The sequence below is a fragment of the Patella vulgata genome, chromosome 5 (genome assembly GCF_932274485.2).
Source record: "Patella vulgata chromosome 5, xgPatVulg1.2, whole genome shotgun sequence".
NCBI classification, from domain to species: domain Eukaryota; kingdom Metazoa; phylum Mollusca; class Gastropoda; family Patellidae; genus Patella; species Patella vulgata.
In genome coordinates this window covers 13861647-13882904 of record NC_065883.2, presented here as the reverse complement: position 1 = coordinate 13882904, position 21258 = coordinate 13861647, and the positions used below count along the sequence as shown (strand labels likewise).

Below are 21258 nucleotides of genomic sequence, written 5' to 3'. Positions count from 1 at the left end.
ACAAATATGACTCATTTGAATAAATTACTGGTTTCGAAGGCTATAAATACAATTTTTGCCCAAATTACGTCATTTCCGGTGATATTGAAAATGTTAAATTGGTTTGACCTAGTTAAAATTGACATTACACATCAAATGGTGTCACTTTTATGAAAATCGAATAATAATTGACTCTTTTACAGGCAAACTAGCGTAAAAAGTGACTCATGCAAAATTGCCCATTTCTCGGCAACTGCGCATATTACAAATTAATTTTCACATACATTCTCTCCGTATAGATTATTGCTACGAGTTTATGAAAGTTACGAAGTAATATTTTAAAATATGAAAACGCTGGATGGGTTGTAAATAGCTTAATTTTACACCTTTTTTCACCTTTTAATCGAAATAGCCCGAAAACGGAATCGAAATTAAAAAAAATGGTCCCAACATTTTGTGCGCCTTTAAAGGGCGCACAATTTCAGTTATACCAGATTTGAAAAAAATAATATTTGCTTTCGAAAAATGGTACCTAACTGTCAAAATTGTAGTTTTTTGTCAATTTACGCCACTTCCGGTGCCGACAGATAACACTATTGGTAACAAAAAAAATGACAATTGAGACAACGGGGCATATGAACTTTGTTTTATACAAATCGAACAATAAATAATTAATCTAGGACTGAAAAACTGAATTAGCCAATGGGGGCCAAGGAAAATTACCGAGACAAAAAATTTTCACATTTTTGCCCAAGTCAGAGGACTCGTTATATTTGTGTAAAACACGATTAAAAAATATTCATAAATAAAAAAGTTTTTTGTAAAAATTTAAATTTTCTAAATTTAGCGCCTAATATCTGCGAAGATTTGCCGAAAATCAAAAATCAAAAGTAGCGTAGCTATGTGCCCCGTCTCCGGCTATGCCAAAATGCATCGAAAGTTAAAATCCAATGATTATTGTTAAAATTACTGCAATATTTCTAAAAACGATAGCTTCGGTGATTTCGGACATTTCGCATTGTCGCAGAACGTTCAAAATAGCTTTATCCTCTAAGTCACACCCACTTTTCCGTTAAAACCGAAGAAATCGTAACGATCCGACAATCAGTTGCTGAGATCTACTCAAAACAAAAGAAGAATAATAATAATAAGAACTAGAACTGCGAAGCAGTAATGACGGGTTTCACCGGTGCCACGTTACCCTTGAACTTATGTCACTTCCGGTACCAATGAAACCGTTAAACAGGTTTCCACATAAGCATTGCACACATGAAATAAAATGGACGCAGAAACAACCAAATCCAGCAATCAATTCATTTTCTACATGTCAGTGATCCTGTCAAAATTACATTACTTCCGGTGATAATGAAAATGTTAAATTGGTTTATGAAATCAGAAATAGCATCATCACATGTTGAAAATTTTATGTAAATCCTATAATAATTGCCACCTTTATAGACCAAAAACCTTGAAAAATGACTTGTAGAAAATCGCCTATTTCTCTGCAACCGTACAAGTTAGAAACCATTTTGAGGTATCTGTATGATCGAATGAGTTCATTCTATTTGTTGATTGGAATCAAATATCATAATTTTAAAAACATTACAAATCTGATTCATTTGAATAAAATATCTGTTTTAAAGGCTAAAAATACAGTTTTTGCCAAAATGACGTTACTTCCGGTGATAATGAAAATCTTAAATTACTTGTATGATATCGTAAATGGCATTATGTATCACACAGTGAAAATTTCATGAAAATCGAATAATAATTGACACTTTTATTGACAAAAAAACCTTAAAAAGTGACCTGTTGAAAATTGCCTATTTCTCCGCAACTGAACAAGTTAGAAACCATTTTGTGATATCTATATGATCGTAAGGGTTCATTGTATTAGTTGATTTGAATCAAATATCAAAATTTTAAACAAATAACAAATATGACTCATTTGAATAAATTACTGGTTTCGAAGGCTATAAATACAATTTTTGCCCAAATTACGTCATTTCCGGTGATATTGAAAATGTTAAATTGGTTTGACCTAGTTAAAATTGACATTACACATCAAATGGTGTCACTTTTATGAAAATCGAATAATAATTGACTCTTTTACAGGCAAACTAGCGTAAAAAGTGACTCATGCAAAATTGCCCATTTCTCGGCAACTGCGCATATTACAAATTAATTTTCACATACATTCTCTCCGTATAGATTATTGCTACGAGTTTATGAAAGTTACGAAGTAATATTTTAAAATATGAAAACGCTGGATGGGTTGTAAATAGCTTAATTTTACACCTTTTTTCACCTTTTAATCGAAATAGCCCGAAAACGGAATCGAAATTAAAAAAAATGGTCCCAACATTTTGTGCGCCTTTAAAGGGCGCACAATTTCAGTTATACCAGATTTGAAAAAAATAATATTTGCTTTCGAAAAATGGTACCTAACTGTCAAAATTGTAGTTTTTTGTCAATTTACGCCACTTCCGGTGCCGACAGATAACACTATTGGTAACAAAAAAAATGACAATTGAGACAACGGAGCATATGAACTTTGTTTTATACAAATCGAACAATAAATAATTAATCTAGGACTGAAAAACTGAATTAGCCAATGGGGGCCAAGGAAAATTACCGAGACAAAAAATTTTCACATTTTTGCCCAAGTCAGAGGACTCGTTATATTTGTGTAAAACACGATTAAAAAATATTCATAAATAAAAAAGTTTTTTGTAAAAATTTAAATTTTCTAAATTTAGCGCCTAATATCTGCGAAGATTTGCCGAAAATCAAAAATCAAAAGTAGCGTAGCTATGTGCCCCGTCTCCGGCTATGCCAAAATGCATCGAAAGTTAAAATCCAATGATTATTGTTAAAATTACTGCAATATTTCTAAAAACGATAGCTTCGGTGATTTCGGACATTTCGCATTGTCGCAGAACGTTCAAAATAGCTTTATCCTCTAAGTCACACCCACTTTTCCGATAAAACCGAAGAAATCGTAACGATCCGACAATCAGTTGCTGAGATCTACTCAAAACAAAAGAAGAATAATAATAATAAGAACTAGAACTGCGAAGCAGTAATGACGGGTTTCACCGGTGCCACGTTACCCTTGAACTTATGTCACTTCCGGTACCAATGAAACCGTTAAACAGGTTTCCACATAAGCATTGCACACATGAAATAAAATGGACACAGAAACAACCAAATCCAGCAACCAATTCATTTGCTACATGTCAGTGATCCTGTCAAAATTACATTACTTCCGGTGATAATGAAAATGTTAAATTGGTTTATGAAATCAGAAATAGCATCATCACATGGTGAAAATTTTATGTAAATCCTATAATAATTGCCACCTTTATAGACCAAAAACCTTGAAAAATGACTTGTAGAAAATCGCCTATTTCTCTGCAACCGTACAAGTTAGAAACCATTTTGAGGTATCTGTATGATCGAATGAGTTCATTCTATTTGTTGATTGGAATCAAATATCATAATTTTAAAAACATTACAAATCTGATTCATTTGAATAAAATATCTGTTTTGAAGGCTAAAAATACAGTTTTTGCCAAAATGACGTTACTTCCAGTGATAATGAAAATCTTAAATTACTTGTATGAAATCGTAAATGGCATTATGTATCACACAGTGAAAATTTCATGAAAATCGAATAATAATTGACACTTTTATTGACAACAAAACCTTAAAAAGTGACCTGTTGAAAATTGCCTATTTCTCCGCAACTGAACAAGTTAGAAACCATTTTGTGATATCTATATGATCGTAAGGGTTCATTGTATTAGTTGATTTGAATCAAATATCAAAATTTTAAACAAATAACAAATATGACTCATTTGAATAAATTACTGGTTTCGAAGGCTATAAATACAATTTTTGCCCAAATTACGTCATTTCCGGTGATATTGAAAATGTTAAATTGGTTTGACCTAGTTAAAATTGACATTACACATCAAATGGTGTCACTTTTATGAAAATCGAATAATAATTGACTCTTTTACAGGCAAACTAGCGTAAAAAGTGACTCATGCAAAATTGCCCATTTCTCGGCAACTGCGCATATTACAAATTAATTTTCACATACATTCTCTCCGTATAGATTATTGCTACGAGTTTAGGAAAGTTACGAAGTAATATTTTAAAATATGAAAACGCTGGATGGGTTGTAAATAGCTTAATTTTACACCTTTTTTCACCTTTTAATCGAAATAGCCCGAAAACGGAATCGAAATTAAAAAAAATGGTCCCAACATTTTGTGCGCCTTTAAAGGGCGCACAATTTCAGTTATACCAGATTTGAAAAAAATAATATTTGCTTTCGAAAAATGGTACCTAACTGTCAAAATTGTAGTTTTTTGTCAATTTACGCCACTTCCGGTGCCGACAGATAACACTATTGGTAACAAAAAAAATGACAATTGAGACAACGGGGCATATGAACTTTGTTTTATACAAATCGAACAATAAATAATTAATCTAGGACTGAAAAACTGAATTAGCCAATGGGGGCCAAGGAAAATTACCGAGACAAAAAATTTTCACATTTTTGCCCAAGTCAGAGGACTCGTTATATTTGTGTAAAACACGATTAAAAAATATTCATAAATAAAAAAGTTTTTTGTAAAAATTTAAATTTTCTAAATTTAGCGCCTAATATCTGCGAAGATTTGCCGAAAATCAAAAATCAAAAGTAGCGTAGCTATGTGCCCCGTCTCCGGCTATGCCAAAATGCATCGAAAGTTAAAATCCAATGATTATTGTTAAAATTACTGCAATATTTCTAAAAACGATAGCTTCGGTGATTTCGGACATTTCGCATTGTCGCAGAACGTTCAAAATAGCTTTATCCTCTAAGTCACACCCACTTTTCCGATAAAACCGAAGAAATCGTAACGATCCGACAATCAGTTGCTGAGATCTACTCAAAACAAAAGAAGAATAATAATAATAAGAACTAGAACTGCGATGCAGTAATGACGGGTTTCACCGGTGCCACTTTACCCTAAACATGTTACTTCCCGTACCAATGAAACCATTAAACAGGTTTCCACATAAGCATTGCACACATCAAATAAAATGGACGCCGAATCAACAAAATCCAGCAATATCAATTCATTTTATACATTTGTTACATGTAAGTGTACTGTACTTCCGGTGATAATGAAAATGTTCAATTACTTTTATGAAATCAGAAATGACATAGGGCATCACATGGTGAAAATTGTATGTAAATCGAATAACAATTGCCACTTTTATAGACCAAAAACCTTGAAAAGTGACTTGTAGAAAATCGCCTATTTCTCTGCAACCGTACAAGTTAGAAACCATTTTCTGGTATCTGTATGATCGTATGGGTTCAATCTATTTGCTGATTGGAATCAAATATCATAATTTTAAAAACAATACAAATAAGACTCATTTGAAAAAAATATCTGTTTTGAAGGCTAAAAATACAGTTTTTGCCAAAATGACGTTACTTCCGGTGATAATGAAAATGTTAAATTAGTTCTATGAAATCATAAATGACACAAGATATCATATGGTGAAAATTTTATGAAAATCGAATAATAACTGACACTTTTATAGACCAAAAACCTTGAAAAGTGACTTAAGGAAAATCGCCCATTTCTCTGCAACCGTACAAGTTAGAAACCATTTTGTGGTATCTGTATGATCGTATGGGTTCAATCTATTTGATCAATAGAATCAAATATCATAATTTGAAAAAAATAACAAATACGAATCATTTGAATAAAATATTGTTTTTTGAAGGCTAAAATTTAAGTTTTGAGCAAATGACGTCATTTCCGGTGGCAGCGCAAGGGGTAAAATGGTTTGACATAGTCCACTATGGCATTAGGCATCCAATGGCGAAAGAAAATTGAAAATCGAATAATAATTGATTCTTTTACAGCCAAAATTACGTGAAAAGTGACTCATGCAAAATTGCCTATTTCTCGGCAACTGCTTATATTACAAACTAATTTTCACATACATTCTCTTCGTATGGATTATAGCTACAAGTTTATAAAAGTTACGTAAAAATATTTTAAAATCTGAAAAGCCTGAATGAGTTGTAAATAGGTCAATTTTACGCCTTTTTTCACCTCTTAATCCAATTTGCTAGAAAATGAAAAAGAAATTAAAAAAACTGCTTCCGACATTTTTTGCGCCTTTAAAGGACACACTCTTTGAGTCATATAATTTTTCAAAAAAATAATATTTGTTTTCAAAAAATGGTACCTAACTGTCAAAATTGTAGTTTTTGGTAAAATTATGCCACTTCCGGTGCCGACAGATAACACTTTTGGTAATAAAAAAAATGACAATTGAGACAACGAAGCATATGAACTTTGTTTTATACAAATCGAACAATAAAAAATTAAGCTAGGACTGAAAAACTGAATTAGCCAATGGAGGCCAAGGAAAATTACTGAGACAAAAAATTTTAACATTTTTGCGCAAGTCAGATGACTCTTTAATTCTGTGCACAACACGAGTAAAAAATATTCATCAATAAAAAAGTTTTTTGTAAAATTTGAAATTTCCGAAATTTGGCGTCTAATATCTTCGAATTTTTGCTGAAAATCAAAAATCGAAAGTAGCGCAGCTATGTGCCCTGTCTCCAGCTATGCCAAAATGTATCGAAAGTTAAAATCCCATGATTATTGTTAAAATTACCGCAATATTTGTAAAAACGATAACTTCGGTGATTTCGGACATTTCGCATTGTCGCAGAACGTTCAAAATAGCTTTATCCTCTAAGTCACACCCACTTTCCCAGTAAAACCGAAGAAATCGTAACGATGCGACAAGTAGTTGCTGAGATCTACTCAAAACAAAAGAAGAATAATAATAATAACTAGAACTGCGACGCAGTAATGACGGGTTTCACCGGTGCCCCGTCAGAAATGGCATAAGGCATCATATGGCGAAAATTGTATGTAAATCGAATGAGAATTGCCACTTTTATAGACCAAAAACCTTGAAAGGTGACTTGTAGAAAATCGACTATTTCTCGGCAACCGTACACGATAAAAACTATCTTTTGGTATCTATATGATCGTATGGGTTCAATCCGTTTGTTGATTGGAATCAAATATCATAATTTGAAATATATTACAAATCAGACTCATTTGAAAAAAATATCTGTTTTGAAGGCTAAAAATACAGTTTTTGCCAAAATGACATTACTTCCGGTGATACTGAAAATGTTAAATTAGTTCTATGAAATCATAAATGACACAAGATATCATATGGTGAAAATTTTATGAAAATCGAATAATAACTGACACTTTTATAGACCAAAAACCTTGAAAAGTGACTTAAGGAAAATCGCCCATTTCTCTGCAACCGTACAAGTTAGAAACCATTTTGTGGTATCTGTATGATCGTATGGGTTCAATCTATTTGATCAATAGAATCAAATATCATAATTTGAAAAAATAACAAATACGAATCATTTGAATAAAATATTGTTTTTTGAAGGCTAAAATTTAAGTTTTGAGCAAATGACGTCATTTCCGGTGGCAGCGCAAGGGGTAAAATGGTTTGACATAGTCCACTATGGCATTAGGCATCCAATGGCGAAAGAAAATTGAAAATCGAATAATAATTGATTCTTTTACAGCCAAAATTACGTGAAAAGTGACTCATGCAAAATTGCCTATTTCTCGGCAACTGCTTATATTACAAACTAATTTTCACATACATTCTCTTCGTATGGATTATAGCTACAAGTTTATAAAAGTTACGTAAAAATATTTTAAAATCTGAAAAGCCTGAATGAGTTGTAAATAGGTCAATTTTACGCCTTTTTTCACCTCTTAATCCAATTTGCTAGAAAATGAAAAAGAAATTAAAAAAACTGCTTCCGACATTTTTTGCGCCTTTAAAGGACACACTCTTTGAGTCATATAATTTTTCAAAAAAATAATATTTGTTTTCAAAAAATGGTACCTAACTGTCAAAATTGTAGTTTTTGGTAAAATTATGCCACTTCCGGTGCCGACAGATAACACTTTTGGTAATAAAAAAAATGACAATTGAGACAACGAAGCATATGAACTTTGTTTTATACAAATCGAACAATAAAAAATTAAGCTAGGACTGAAAAACTGAATTAGCCAATGGAGGCCAAGGAAAATTACTGAGACAAAAAATTTTAACATTTTTGCGCAAGTCAGATGACTCTTTAATTCTGTGCACAACACGAGTAAAAAATATTCATCAATAAAAAAGTTTTTTGTAAAATTTTAAATTTCCGAAATTTGGCGCCTAATATCTTCGAATTTTTGCTGAAAATCAAAAATCGAAAGTAGCGCAGCTATGTGCCCTGTCTCCAGCTATGCCAAAATGTATCGAAAGTTAAAATCCCATGATTATTGTTAAAATTACCGCAATATTTGTAAAAACGATAACTTCGGTGATTTCGGACATTTCGCATTGTCGCAGAACGTTCAAAATAGCTTTATCCTCTAAGTCACACCCACTTTCCCAGTAAAACCGAAGAAATCGTAACGATGCGACAAGTAGTTGCTGAGATCTACTCAAAACAAAAGAAGAATAATAATAATAATAAGAACTAGAACTGCGAAGCAGTAATGACGGGTTTCACCGGTGCCACGTTACCCTTGAACTTATGTCACTTCCGGTACCAATGAAACCGTTAAACAGGTTTCCACATAAGCATTGCACACATGAAATAAAATGGACGCAGAAACAACCAAATCCAGCAATCAATTCATTTGCTACATGTCAGTGATCCTGTCAAAATTACATTACTTCCGGTGATAATGAAAATGTTAAATTGGTTTATGAAATCAGAAATAGCATCATCACATGTTGAAAATTTTATGTAAATCCTATAATAATTGCCACCTTTATAGACCAAAAACCTTGAAAAATGACTTGTAGAAAATCGCCTATTTCTCTGCAACCGTACAAGTTAGAAACCATTTTGAGGTATCTGTATGATCGAATGAGTTCATTCTATTTGTTGATTGGAATCAAATATCATAATTTTAAAAACATTACAAATCTGATTCATTTGAATAAAATATCTGTTTTGAAGGCTAAAAATACAGTTTTTGCCAAAATGACGTTACTTCCGGTGATAATGAAAATCTTAAATTACTTGTATGATATCGTAAATGGCATTATGTATCACACAGTGAAAATTTCATGAAAATCGAATAATAATTGACACTTTTATTGACAAAAAAACCTTAAAAAGTGACCTGTTGAAAATTGCCTATTTCTCCGCAACTGAACAAGTTAGAAACCATTTTGTGATATCTATATGATCGTAAGGGTTCATTGTATTAGTTCATTTGAATCAAATATCAAAATTTTAAACAAATAACAAATATGACTCATTTGAATAAATTACTGGTTTCGAAGGCTATAAATACAATTTTTGCCCAAATTACGTCATTTCCGGTGATATTGAAAATGTTAAATTGGTTTGACCTAGTTAAAATTGACATTACACATCAAATGGTGTCACTTTTATGAAAATCGAATAATAATTGACTCTTTTACAGGCAAACTAGCGTAAAAAGTGACTCATGCAAAATTGCCCATTTCTCGGCAACTGCGCATATTACAAATTAATTTTCACATACATTCTCTCCGTATAGATTATTGCTACGAGTTTATGAAAGTTACGAAGTAATATTTTAAAATATGAAAACGCTGGATGGGTTGTAAATAGCTTAATTTTACACCTTTTTTCACCTTTTAATCGAAATAGCCCGAAAACGGAATCGAAATTAAAAAAAATGGTCCCAACATTTTGTGCGCCTTTAAAGGGCGCACAATTTCAGTTATACCAGATTTGAAAAAAATAATATTTGCTTTCGAAAAATGGTACCTAACTGTCAAAATTGTAGTTTTTTGTCAATTTACGCCACTTCCGGTGCCGACAGATAACACTATTGGTAACAAAAAAAATGACAATTGAGACAACGGGGCATATGAACTTTGTTTTATACAAATCGAACAATAAATAATTAATCTAGGACTGAAAAACTGAATTAGCCAATGGGGGCCAAGGAAAATTACCGAGACAAAAAATTTTCACATTTTTGCCCAAGTCAGAGGACTCGTTATATTTGTGTAAAACACGATTAAAAAATATTCATAAATAAAAAAGTTTTTTGTAAAAATTTAAATTTTCTAAATTTAGCGCCTAATATCTGCGAAGATTTGCCGAAAATCAAAAATCAAAAGTAGCGTAGCTATGTGCCCCGTCTCCGGCTATGCCAAAATGCATCGAAAGTTAAAATCCAATGATTATTGTTAAAATTACTGCAATATTTCTAAAAACGATAGCTTCGGTGATTTCGGACATTTCGCATTGTCGCAGAACGTTCAAAATAGCTTTATCCTCTAAGTCACACCCACTTTTCCGATAAAACCGAAGAAATCGTAACGATCCGACAATCAGTTGCTGAGATCTACTCAAAACAAAAGAAGAATAATAATAATAAGAATAATAATTTTAACAAAAACAATAGTGTTTCACACAAGCTACGCAGTGTGAAACCCTAATAATAATTTTAACAAAAACAATAGTGTTTCACACAAGCTTCGCAGTGTGAAACCCTAATAATAATTTTAACAAAAACAATAGTGTTTCACACAAGCTACGCAGTGTGAAACCCTAATAATAATTTTAACAAAAACAATAGTGTTTCACACAAGCTACGCAGTGTGAAACCCTAATAATAATTTTAACAAAAACAATAGTGTTTCACACAAGCTACGCAGTGTGAAACCCTAATAAGAATAATTTTCACGCAGTGTGAAACCCTAACGAGTAAAGTATTATAAACGAAATTATGTCTAAAGAGTTCTTCATGACATGTATTGACTGTAAGACACAAAGCGTACAGGATCTAAGTGTGATGTTAAAGGTCAACACGCAAATATTGAAATTGGGTATGTTCGTGGATTGACTTATAGAATGTTGTTAATATTTCCATTTAAATAAATACAAAAAGCAATTCGAAAAATAAACTATAAGTAAAGGAACCATCTCAGTGAATAAAGCTATTAATATGCCGTTAACCCGTGAGGCAAACCGAATGATGTTTTATAGTAAATTAGACGAATAAAACATATAACGTTGCCATCTCGACCCTGATGCCCATGAACACAAATGACGAGTTTAAGACAAACCAATTGCGGAATGGAATTGATTAATGCAATATATATTTTATTATGTATTGACAATACTTTTCTGGTTAGATTTTAGCCTAAACACGACATGTGTGTTGGTGACAATTTTGGCAGTCATATCTGAATGACTCAAAAACTGTTTATATTTCTTTAACTTTTGGTATACCTAAATTCGGGCTATTATTTATGGTAGAAAGATATAATAAAATGACCTAAAGCTTTAAAACATATTTTTAAATATGTTGAGGCACCCTAAATTGAATTTGAAGCACCAGGGATAAATAAATAAAAATAGCTATAATGCATGATTTTATTGTAACTAGTGAACTGATAAATATTGTACAATTTATCTAAAGAGTACATTTATGAAAACGTGGTACTTTTCTGATATCTAGTTAAATTAACACTTACCCAGATCTTGGCATAATCAAGAATCAAGAATTCTTTATGTAAGAATAGAGCTTTATAAGACCGTAAATGCACCACACATTATGTCTCCATAAGATGGTAGCTATAATCTTTCAATCCAATCCCCTAATTAAGTATACCCCCACCCAATCATAAAAAAATAATAACATAGCAAAACGGTGTTTAATTCTGATCATCTAAATTATCAAATGATATTCGCCGAAGTAGTAACTGAGAAGGGCGTGTTTTTTTTACCTCGTTACAACGAGGCAAAATCGGGGCAAAAATTTTGACACGTTTTTGCCTCGTTTGGACAGAAATGCCGAACGAGGCATTCTGAGGTTTATAGTGATACACCACTACGGGTTCTTCGTCGCAGAAGACACTAACGTCGGCATCGTCTGAGATGGAGGACTCCATAACCGGAACTGGCACATCGTATCGGGTTTCGGCTGTAAACGATTCTTCTACTTCCATAGGTTCAGTTGTTGGGACCTCCATAACTTCTTCTTGTTGTTCGTCCATATCTTCCGTCTGCTTATTAGATTTAAGGTTGTTTTTTTAAACATAAATTAGATTACAATTCAACTAACACAAAAGTGTAAAAAGATTTTTTTCTAGTCTGTGCCCGCGTTTATGTCTACTCTTGGCAAAATCGTTATAATATAAAAAAAAAATCATGAAACAAGAATCAAAATGGCCGCCAATCGGGTCTCCAACGCCAATCCAACCTCCCAAGATATAATTTCAAAACAGATTCTTACCTGCTGGTTCAAGTCGAACCGTTTCTGCTTTAATCATAATGTGATTCTGTAATGTAAGTATTTGAACAACATCGTAGCGCCGAACAACTAATGTTAATTAAGCATGATTTCAGAAAAATTGAACAGATTTGATAATAACATGCCGAAATTTTTTTCCTGACCGCGCCATATTATAAACATGAACTTCCGGTTTAAATTGTTGGAGTTTTTTTAAAGGAAACGAAATACTAATATTATACAGAGAAACAATATCGATGCTAAATTACATACATGGTATTATTTTTTTATATAAATATTCACAAACCTGCGGTCTTGTATTCTATGTGACCATTAGCTTACATTTGTCAAACATATCACTGCTCCAAAATCATTTCAGCACGTTGTTAAATGTTAAATTAATTGTGTGAAATCACTTCATTTAATGTCCGCTTCCACCGAGATGATATCGCAGACAAAATGTAGCCTATAGTACGTTGATTTTATCAACCAATCACATTCAATAACAGTTTTACTTATTTTCTTGTCAACGCATTTGGAGTCAATTGTTAAAATCACACCGGGCATGAGCGCTCAACAGGCCTTTGATCTACCAGTTTATTGGGCCCAACTTTATTTTAACCGCAGACATCTTAACACCAATTAGCATTCAAGTCTGTCTGGCTATATTGTCTGAGTAAAAAATACCTTTCTCTTACTAGTGGACCCCCGGATTAAGACTTTGTATGGAGTTCAAATTTAAAAAAAAAAATATTTGTTGACGGTACACATTACTTGTGTTAATTATATGGAAAAAACACAAGATTTGTGTTAATGCATTAAAAAGAACACAAGTTTGTGTTAATGCAATGCAAAACAACACATAACTTGTGTAGAATAATTTTCACACAAGTACTTGTGTTGAGATCCAACACAAGTTTTTTTTCAGTGTACTAATGTCCCTCTAGCCCCAAAAACTCGATTCATTTATTCATGTTCATCCAGGTGCGACGTAACCCTACGGCGCATTTATGTTTTGTTAAATAATTTATATATATATATACATGTAGATCCGGGTGTATTTTTTTCTTGGCGCTGCGCAATTATTGACGATCGCAGTTGACGTCGCATTTATGTTTTTGTTTTGTTAAATATTTATATATATTTATATATATACATGTAGATCCGGGTGTATTCTTTTATTGGAGGTTGCGCAATTATTGACGATCGCAGTTAACTATTCAGTTCAGCGAGATATTGAGAGGAAAGATGGAACCAAATAATTCTGGACCAAAAGTACTAAACATACCGATTCGTCTAATAGTTATCATTTTTGTATGTCTTGTCGGATTGTGCCTCACTGTAGCAGGTTTAGTAACTAATAGCTGGTATGTTTATTATACTGTACGAGCTGGAGGTTTTAGGATACAGGAAGGGATGTGGAAGCGGTATTGGTTGGGTACTGAACAAGACCAGTCAGATTGTAAGTATTCAATGTATCTTCGTAATATACACAAAGAAATAAAATAACGCGTCACCCCTATTTAAATATGTTGCTATTGTTTGATCATATGTTAGCTATTTTACGTTCTGGAAGATATTCAATCTTCCTGAACTGAGTCGAGGAAACATTGAACCAGCAAAGAAAGACAAAGTAGAAAACTTAATGTGTTTCTGTAGAGCTTAAAAATGGAGATGGAAATAGGTGAAACCAAGTCCAAACAACTCTGGCAGGTGCAGGTCAATAGGAAATCTCACCGCTCAGCTTATTGCTATCATGTTCCAGTGGTGTATACATCCGTCAAACCCGCGAAAAAGTCGATATCTGGTGTAACCTCCGTCAGCCCATGGGTCCTCATTGACTGAATTAGACGTTGCATCTGCGTTAGTCTGTTCTATTCCTGACTAAGTGTTTGATCCAAATGGTCACGATTCTGCACTGATAGATCCCTCTGGTGGATTTTAAGCTCAAGATTGTAAAAGATATGCTGGGGCCTGTTTCACGAAATTTTAACAAAGATAAAATCCAAATTTTAGTAATTTGATTAGATAATATTAGATTAATTTTAGTGCTTAGCCAATCAAAATTGAAGTATCTACTAAAATTTGGATTTTATCTTTAGTTAAGATTTCTAGAAACAGGGCCCAGGGCTTCTGACTGACCAAAGTAGCAACGGCCTCCTGGCGCAGGAAATTAACAACAACACGCGCACAGTGTTGTCTAACGTTGTCGCCAAAAAATGGCCTTGTGAGGAGAGGGTGGTTGCCAAAGTTGGACACTACAACCCTGTCCAGGATCTCGCTTTGGTGCCGTTAACCATTGCGATTACCTCTTACTATCACCAGAAAGGAAACCCCATATCATGATAGGGTCGCCGCCGAATGGAACCTGGTCTAGAATGTACAAATGCCATCTTACTTCGTCGCCATACCCGTGCTCCGATTAGTGAATTTTTCGCCATGACTCTATCTTCTGGAGGATTGGAACGGTGAGGTAACCATTCCCTTTTCGATATAGTGTTTTCCGTAAATGTATGACATCGCACACGTCTCGATGGTGCTGCATCTCCTCTTGCAGACGCGCTGTGGTGTCTACCAGAATGTTGACGGTCTTTTATGTCATTAGTCCGTTGACTTTTTTGCAATAATCGACTAGTGATCGAGGGGTGGTGACCCATCTGTGGTGCAATCTGTCGCATTGACATCCCAGCATTTATAATGTCAATAACTTGCCATCCTCTTGCTGTAGTTATACAAATGAAATGAAATGAAATGGGGTTTAACGTCCTACTGTTTTGCCCCGAACTGGGCTAATGAAGACGGGCATACGCCATACAGTGTGCTATGAGGGTAATTTTGCCCGGACAGCGGCACTACGGCCTACTCTTATATCGAATTCCAACTGTCAAGGGATCTTTTACGTGCACGCCAATGTGTACACGGGACCTCGGTTTTTCGTCTCATCCGAATGACTAGACAGCTGTCCTTGTCAGGCCCTCCGTCCTGCATCACTGACAAGGGGGAACCACGCCGGAAAATCTGGATGAACTTTCTCGGCCGATGCAGGGATCGAAACACCCGACCTCCAGGCTAGCGAGCCAGCGCCTTACCCACTTAGCCACCGTGATCCCCCTGTAGTTATACATGCCGGGTTCGAAACCACCAGTTATGATTCAATAACAGTCCCTATTATCTAAGAAAGCACACCAGTTAGACCACTCCGGTCAAGTTATTGCCTTTTCAGATTTCTCCAAATGGCAAGGCTCGCTTTTCTTCCGCGCGCGATTTTTTGTATTCCATTTGTACAGAAATATCGCTAGAAAGTTTGGGGAAATCCCGCGTAAATGACGTCATTAGAGGGGATTTACAGCGTGAGCCCGGCATGCAGTTATCATATTATTATACTAACACCGTGTCCAAACAATCTGTCATTTGCAAGCAACAAAAGTGGTTGATTGTCAGTGTGCAAAGAACCATCGTGGCCACCATCAGAACGTAAACATCCGCATGGGCACGCACGCGCAAAACTTCACGCGAGAAAAAACGTCGAGAAAAACTACGAAAATAGGACTTATCGAGCAGAAACGATTACATTGAAACGGTCTCAATACATTTACATTAGATCGACTTTTTCGCCGGCAGTAACACGCTTTAAGGTTTTATATCAATATACATGTACATGTATTTTCTTCATCGGTTTATTAATATTTGAATAGCAGGCCCTTTCACTCAATTAACATGCTAAAGGGCGTATGGCTCTATTTTTTAAAAACGACAAATATTGTTCTAAAAGTAGTTATTAATGTTTGTGAACTGATTATATTCAATTTTTGAAAATAAAATTGTAATTTCTGATAAAATTATGCTCGGTGAAATACATGAACAGTTCAAATTAAACGCCTGCTTAGTGATTTCTAAGAGCTAAATCTGATTATTGCAAGTCTTAATTTAGGCTTCAGATGTAATAGAAATTATAAATTAGATCTTTATTTAAACAACAAGCCCAAAATCAACTCTGTAGACCCACGGATGGCTCGACTACAGCTCGGATTTAAATAGGATTTCACTAATTGATTAAATCAAGTATGGGGCAACCTGATGAAATACGTCAGTTAGATCGAGGCTAAATGATAGAGTGTACATAGCGAGGCCGCTGTAAAACGTTTCCGTATGCCATTGAAAACTTTACTTGATAATCGAGATATGTAGGTGGAGTTAACGCCTGTCAATCAAACGATCGGCCAAGGTGAAGACGCATTTCGCTACCATTTCTAGTCAAATATTACAACGATGATAACTATGTTCAGAATAAAGTAATTTGACTGAATTTTTTAATATATTCTTCTTTCATCATCTACTTTTGAACTGTTATAGCAAGAATGGCCAACTCTCTATACAAATCTCCCATAATGTATCTTTAAGTATTATTATGTCGTTTGTGAACCAGACAATACTAATTACTTTTTGTTTACAAAATAACACCCGAAACCATAGGGTACACGACGCGTGTACTGATTATGATATGTTAATTGTGTCTTAAATTTTGGATATCAGGGCTCTAGTTTCACTGCAAAATAACAACGTCAATATTGATTGAAATTGGTCAATATTGAATTCCAACTCGTGTTTTTAATATTGAGTTAGAGACTTAGCTCCTTTAAATACTAGCTTAGGGGGACTTCGAATCCCAAAACATTAGTTGGAATATCTCTGAAAAGCTATTCGAATTCGAATATTTGTGTGAGCACCATTTATTACATACATAATGTATACAATTGGTTTTATTACATACATAATGTATACAATTGACTTTATTACATACATAATGTATACAATTGATTTTATTACATACATAATGAATACAATCTACATTACATACATAATGTATACAATTTAGTTCATTACATACATAATGTTGTATATACCGTGTGCACCGGTTACTAATTACGACCGGTGTATTTTTTTTATGTAGCTGTACCAATAGCCTCAAGAGCATTTGTAATCATGGGTGTACTTGTTGGTGTTGCCTGTTTGATACTCCTCATAATCTTTATGGTCTCGAGTAAGAAGACTAAAGTGGTGAGAATTTTATCAGCCATAAGTAGTTTTTTAGCTGGTAAGTGTAATTTGATTAATTTAAAACTACTGAATAATTTAAAGATACCTCCTTTGATAAAACCGAATAAATTAAAGATATTCCTTTGATAATTACGACTATTTAAAATCACGTATATTTATAATAGGTCGATATTAGTTGTTATTATAAATTCAGTAGCCGATAGTTAATAATGTGAAGATTTGTCAAAAGGGAATTTATTGTTGTTATCCTCATTTGCTGCTTATTTGTTTGACAAAAACAAAAATAGGGATGGTCTATGTAAAAAACTTTCAAATGGCGGAACAGTGGGAATGCGCTGTGGGGTGAAAGTTGGAGGACAAGTAATACACTTGCATTTGTTTCACACGCTTTTATTTTGATCCCTATTTTGACTACTATATAAAACCATTTCAATTTACTGGGCTTGTTATTACATTTCATGATAATGGTTGTTTATAAAACGTGTTTTCTTCAATGTGCTGACATCGAGATTTGTTGTAGCTAATAACCGATAATGACTCAACCCAGAATGATACAACGTTTAGAAAATATTCTCCCTTTTCCTTGGATTACCAATCTGAATAAAATACAGATCTATATTTCGTTTCGTTTTTTTATACTGGTCACTACATGAAGACATGACCAGTTGTAGTGTGTGGTCGCGTCAGGGCTCATACGAGTGACTTTTGACCCTATAACGTCAGGTAAATGATTAACCGATCAGCGTTGATGTTTCTGGTGGCATACCTACAGTTCCTTGCACCGCACGCCAAGAACTCGCCGTAACAGACCGTTTTATTGGCTAAGCCCTCACATTAACCAGACCGTGTGTTATACAACGCTTTCAGATCCTACTGTAGAAAAAGACTAGTTAAACGAATTTCTGAACTGTAAAAAAAAACGAAACGTAATAGAATCTGTGTTTTAAGCATATTGTGGGATTACTTCCCTCATTTTTAGTGGGTTTCAGTTTGAGCGAAGTTCGTGTCACCACAGGCCTGTGACTGTAGAAGCACAGTGGACGCTTACGGCTAGACCCCTGATCTATTCGCTTTATCTGTTTGTTTGTGGTGCGGTGCTCCTGTGCTTATTATTATTAATAAGATGGTTAACCACTGTGCTTATTATTTATAATAGGATGGTTAACCACTATGAATACCTTCCTCGCCTGTAGCAGGCTCTACGTTGTAATTTACATAGCAGAATGATTCCTGCTATGCAACCCTCACCAATGTTTTATCTGTTAACTGTTTTGTGTAACATTCCATTTCTGACATATTTAAAGTCGAATCTCGTTGCCTTCTTTATGACTTTGGTCTCTTTTTTTTCAGGAATACTAATATTAATTGGTGTGATCATATTCGATACTTACTTCAATCCTGACTATTCGTATTCGTTTTTCTTGGCATTATTTGGTGGTCTTTTGTATTTGGTAACTGGCATTCTGGTGTTGGTTGATATGAGGGTAACAAACTACAGTACCTAATAAATGTTCACAATCGCAAGAAATTGTTCATATTGCTTGTACATATTATTGTAAAAAAAAAGGGGTTTTTTTATATGAGGATGACAAGCTGAAACGCAAAAATAATGTTCGCAGTCGCAAAAAATTCTTCATATTGCTTGTAGATATTATTGAAAAAAGAATGTTTTTTTGTTTATATAACCATTTATATCCTATATACATAAAAGATAATACTCCCGATCAATTAAAGAACAGTAACTGCGTTTATATTAATGTATTTTGATCAAACTTAGAATATATTTTCATTTCTACAACATAACATCAACCCCATCCGCAACTATTCATTGGACCTATTGATTCCAAATTCAACCTCAGACTATATTCCATACATAAATAGTTTTAGTCTATATACCCAGCTCCTTATTAGATAATACATATCTGAATTTTTAACACATTTCATGTATTTTAAACTAATTATTAATCATTTCATTTATAGCCGCTGGCAACGGTCTTGGAAACTTGCAGGCACAACCAAACTTAATCTAAAGGGACTGACTCAACTCCTGTATAGAACCAAATGTAGGGATGAAGTTGTTTTGTCGCTCTCGCATAGGTCATACTTTTTAAGACATCCCCACGAGGTTGGACAGGTGACCCTACTCCTTGTCACCTACAACCGTAGATTTGAAATCATGCCAGTTGACTCAATAACAGGCTTTATGATACAGCGCGCACGTGCTAACCATTCGGCCACCACCACCCCCCCCCCCCCCCCACACACACACACACACTGTATGTATTCGACATAGTCTAACAAAATATTATTTATAGTTCACTCGTTGAATTAGTGCCAAGACTGCAATGTAACCTTACGGATTAATTTTCTCGTGCAGCAAACTTAATTCATTAAGTCAGTTAGACCTAATTTAATTACTCTATGTAACAGAAAAAATTCCAGAGAAACCTCTTGTGTGTTTATGTCACATGATAAAAATAACCAAGATGATTGGTTTAATAGGTGATTTGATATACTTGGTTGCCGCTTAAACAGGCATTATGCAAGAACTAAATCTGCCTATTGCAGGTCTTCCTTTATGCATTAAATGTTATATAAACTCAATCATCGGATAGTCTAGATTTTCTTCAGTAACAATGACAATCGCGGCTGCAGGGTTATTGTAACGGCGATATCTTGGCTCAGAGTGAGGTAATTTGACTGAAATTTTCAACATATTCCCTATTCATTATTCATTATCAATTTATCTAATCTTCAATAATGCCCCTTTAACTTGTCACCGAGGTGAGCACATTACACGATTTGTTACCGACGAAGCGACGACTTGCGCGATCATATTAAGCATGTCAGATATCAGCGACCATTGCCACGATGGTGACAAAAAATCGTGAGCGACTAGGTGAACACAGTATAGAGCAGGAGCCCAGGGGGTTAACCTAGCTGAAAAGTGTACGAATTTTCTCCTATATGGTATCAATGTATGTATATCTGGTATCATCTGAATGTAAGTCTGCCGGGTTTCTGGTGGTGGGTGTGGTATTCCACGCCCAAAATGCCATGATCCCCAACTAGGCTAGATTAGCTCAAAAGTGATCCACATGAAAATCGCACAGCAATGTAAGGTACATCTTCAGGTATTACAAAAACACCCTGACAGACATTTCTAGTGGTGGGGGTACCCCTGACAGAGCTATGTAATTGCCAGACATTTGTAGGGACGGAGTATCCCTGACAAGAGTTATCTAATTTCCAGACCAAAGCTAGGCTAGATTCGCTCAAATCTGTACCACCTAAAACAATGTGTGCTATACAGTGTGCTATGAGGGGAATTTTGCCCGGACAGCGGCACTACATCCTACTCTTATATCGAATTCCAACTGTCAAGGGACCCTTTAGGTCCACGCTGTTTGCCCAACCCCGTCTGTATTGTAAACTGCTAGACTTTTTAAGAGAGACAAATTATTACTGAAATTTTTAATTGTATATTTGTGATTTTTTAATTTTTGTATTTATATAAAGTTTTGTGAAACTTTCTTTTTAATTGATATTTGTTGTGATTTTTTTTATTCGTCCATATTAATAATATGGATGTATTATGCTGTCGTCCTGTCTGTGTGTGTGTTAGTGGTTGGTCTTTATCGAGGACACATATAAGGATTTAAACCTTCTAAACGAGGGCATGGCCCGAACTGAGTTTGCCGAATGAACTATACAATTCGTTAGTGTCTCGCAAGAGAATTCTTGTCACATGCTTGGCTACATGGCGATCTTTGTCAGCGATGGATTGTCGTCCAGGCTGTATAACATGAGGGGGGGGGGGCCTTTAAACATCTCACCCCAAGAA

General features: G+C 34.4%; 1 long non-coding RNA gene across 1 annotated transcript; it reads left to right on the top strand.

Annotated features, from left to right (window-relative positions):
• The first annotated feature begins 13424 nt into the window (after positions 1-13424).
• On the top strand, positions 13425-20955 carry LOC126820847 (uncharacterized). The gene is made up of 3 exons (XR_007680166.2): positions 13425-13818; positions 17308-17451; positions 18765-20955. It is a non-coding gene; the product is annotated as an uncharacterized LOC126820847 (long non-coding RNA).
• The last annotated feature ends 303 nt before the right edge of the window (positions 20956-21258 follow it).